This window comes from Colobus angolensis, unplaced genomic scaffold (assembly GCF_000951035.1).
Source record: "Colobus angolensis palliatus isolate OR3802 unplaced genomic scaffold, Cang.pa_1.0 Scaffold35, whole genome shotgun sequence".
In the NCBI taxonomy this organism is placed as follows: Eukaryota; Metazoa; Chordata; class Mammalia; order Primates; family Cercopithecidae; genus Colobus; species Colobus angolensis.
This window is the reverse complement of record NW_012116821.1, coordinates 10,742,576-10,746,632: the sequence shown is the minus strand read 5'-3', so window position 1 is coordinate 10,746,632 and position 4,057 is coordinate 10,742,576.

The following is a 4,057-nucleotide window of genomic DNA, read 5'->3' as shown; positions in this document are numbered from 1 at the left end:
ATAAAAATTAACCTCCCAAAAATTTGGAGAAAAGAGGAAAAAACAGAACAAAGGTCAGAAATGACAAATAGAAGGAAAAAAAGTTACATTTAAACTCAAACATATTGATAATTAGATTAAATATAATAGTTTAAACACCCAACTTTAAGAGTATTATCAGATTAGATTAAAAAGCAAAACCTACCTATATGCCATCTATAAGACATAAATATGAAGACATAGATAAGCTAAAACTTATTGAATAGAAAGATACATTATGAAAACACTAATCAAAAGGAAGCTGGAGTGGCTATATGAAGTAGATTTTATTTTATTTTATTTTATTTTATTCTATTCTATTATTTTAATTTTTTTGAGACGGAGTCTCACTCTGTCGCCCAGGCTGGAGTGCAGTGGCCGGATCTCAGCTCACTGCAAGCTCCGCCTCCCAGGTTTATGCCATTCTCCTGCCTCAGCCTCCCGAGTAGCTGGGACTACAGGCGCCCACCACCTTGCCCGGCTAATTTTTTGTATTTTTAGTAGAGACAGGGTTTCACCGTGTTAGCCAGGATGGTCTCAATCTCCTGACCTCGTGATCCGCTCGTCTTGGCCTCCCAAAGTGCTGGGATTACAGGCTTGAGCCACTGTGCCTGGCTGAAGTAGATTTTAGAATGAGGAATTATATCAGGGATGAAGAAGGTAATTTCATCATGAAAAAGGGGTCAATTCATTAAGAGACTATAAGAATACTAAATATATATGCACCTAATATCAGAGCTTCGAAATACACAAACAATATAATGCAGTCACATGTTGCTTAATGATGAGGATAAATTCTGAAAAATGCATCCTTAGGTAATCCTGTTGTTAGAACATCACAGTGTACTTGCACGAAACTAGATGGTAAAGCCTACTAATGCCTAAGTTATATGGTATAGCCTATTGCTCCTAGGCTACAAACATGTACAGCCTGTTACTATCCTTAACACTGTAGGCAACTGTAACACAATGGTAAGTGTTTGTATATATAAACTAAGAAAAGATGCAGTAAAAATATAGTACAAGAGATTAAAAAGGTACACCTCTATAGGGCACTTACCATGAATGGAGCTTGCAGGACTGGAAATTGCTCTGGGTGAGTCAGTGAATGAGTAGTGAGTGAATGTAAAGGCCTGGGACATTACTGTACACTACTATAAGCTGTATACATACCGTATGCTTAGGCTACACTAAATTTATAAAATATAGAATTGTGCTACAACATTACAATAGGTATAACATCACTAAGCAACAGGAATCTTTTAGCTCCATTATGATCTGTGGTACATATGATCATTGTATATGTGGTCCATTGTTGACTGAAACATTGTTAGGTGGCACATGACTGTATATATGAAACAAAACTGATACAACTGAGGAGAGAAATCAATAAATTCAACAATTATAGTTGGAGAGTTTAACAGCTCTCTTTCATTAGCTGAGATAACAAGTATATAGAAAATCAATAAAAATATAGAAGACATGAACATTACCAAAAGTTTGACCTAATTGACATTTATAAAACGTGCTACCCAACAACAGAAGAATACATATTCTTTTCCAGCGCACATAGAAAATTTACCAAGATAGGTCATATTCTGGGATAGAAAAATCAGTCTCATAAATTGTAAAAGGTTGAAATAACAAAAAATATGTTCTCTTACCACAGTGATATTATATTAGAAAGCGATAACATAACTATACGGAAAATCTAAAAATATTTGCAAATCAGTCGACATATTTCAGAGTTCATGGGTTAATGAAGAATTCACAATGATTATTGGAAAATATTTTGAGATTAATAGAAACAAAAATAACATTTCAGAAGTTATGGGATGCAACATAGCACTTAAAGGTAATTTTAAAGCATTAGCTGCTTATATTAGAAAAGAACAAATATTTCAAGTAGATAATCTAAGAATTTATATTTAAAAACCAGAAAAAGAAGAATAAATAAAGCCTCAACTAAACAAAAGAAAAAAAAATCAGATATCAATGATAAAGGAAACAGTAAAACAATAGAGAAAATCAATAGAGAAAAAGCTGATTTTTAAAAATGACCAATAAAGCTGATACAACTCTAGACCAGGTGTTGATAAACTATGGCCTATGGACCAAATAAAGTGTGTCACCTGTTTTTAGTACTCTGCAGTTATAAATTGTTTTTACATTTTTAAAAGATGTTAAAGAGGAAGGAGGAGACAAAGAAGGAAGAGAGGAAGAAGAAATAAATCCACGGCCCACAAAACCTAAAATAGTTACTATCTAATACCTTACAGAAAAAAGTTTGTCAACCTCTGATCTAGCCAAGTAAATTAGAATAAAGAGAAGAGACATAAAGTATCAATATCATAAATGAAAAAAAGGGTGTCACTACAGATCCTACAGACATCAAACATATTATTGGAAATACTATGAACATTTTATGCCAACAAATTCAACACTTCAGAATAAATGAAAAATCTGTTGAAATACACAAACTATTAGAGCTCACTCATAAAAGAAGTAAATCATCTAAACAGTACTGTATCTATGAAGAACATAGAATTTTTAGCTTAAAAATTTTCCCATGAAGAGAATTTTATGCCCAGCTTCAACAGTTAATTCAATTAAACATCTAAGAAAGAGAACACAGATTTGTCCAGAAAATAGAAGAGGATGGCATCCTTTCCAACTCATCTATAAAACCAGTGTTACCCTGATACTAACACCAGACATAAACACTATTATAAGAAAAAAACTCACAGAATATTAAGATAATATGCCATGACCAAGTATTGTTCATCCCAAGAACTCAAGGTTAGTTTAGTATTTGAGACTCAGGGTAAATTCAGCATATTAACATTCCATAATAAAGGATACACTATATAGTTATCTCAATAGATGCCAAATAAAAAAGAATTACAAACATTTTGTTTTTTAATATTTGATAGAAACTTGCAGCAATTTAGGAATGAAAGAGAACTTCCTCAACCTGATATGGGACATCTAAAAAAATATGTAGCTAACAATGCATGGATAGACATATCGGTTGCTGGAACTGAATAGAAAGCCCATACACATCCACACATATGTTGTCAACTGATTTTCAACAAGGGGCCAAGATAATTCAATCAAGAAAGAGGAGTCTTTCCAACAAATGGAAAAAATAGGCATCCATATTCGAAACTACGAACCCAACCCTTACTTTATATCACCTACAAAAATTAATTATAAACATAATTATCACATAAACATAAATGTATCCTAGAACAATAAATAAGCACTAAAATTATACAACCTGTAGAAGAAAATACAAAATAAAATTACTGTTACCTTGGGTCAGTCAGAGATTTCTTAAATATGACACCAAAAGCTTAAGCCATAAAAGAAAACAATGTGGATAAACTGAATGTCTTTACAATTAAATCTGTGTCCTCTTCAAAATATATTTTTAAGGAAAGACAAGTCACAGGCTAGGAGAATGTATTTGCAAACACGTATATGAAATAGTCTTACTATCCAGTATATATAAGGAACTCTTGCAACACACTAATAGGACAATCAAACTGATTTTTAAATGGACAAACATTCAATATATACTTTATCAAAGAAGGTATAACAAAGAAGCACATGAAAAGATACTAAACATAGTTACCGTGGTAATTTAGATTAAAACTACAATGAGATACCTACACATATATTAGAATATCAAAAATTTGAAAGATTGATAATGACAAATAAGTGAGAATGTGGAACAAGAACTCTCATAATTTGTACTTATGCAAATGCAAAATAGAAGAAACTGGTTTGGAAAACGGTTTAGCAGTTTCTTAGAATGTTAAGCACATACTCACTTTATGACCCCAGAAATTCTACTCTAGGTATCTACCCAAAATAAGTAAAAATGTATGTTCACAAAAAGACATGTACTAAATATCATGGAAGGTGAAAAACTAAAAGCAATCTAAATTTCCATTAATTGGCTAATGGATAAATCATAGCAGCAAAATGAAATAAACTACTGAAACACAAAACAACACAGGTGAATCTCAAAAGC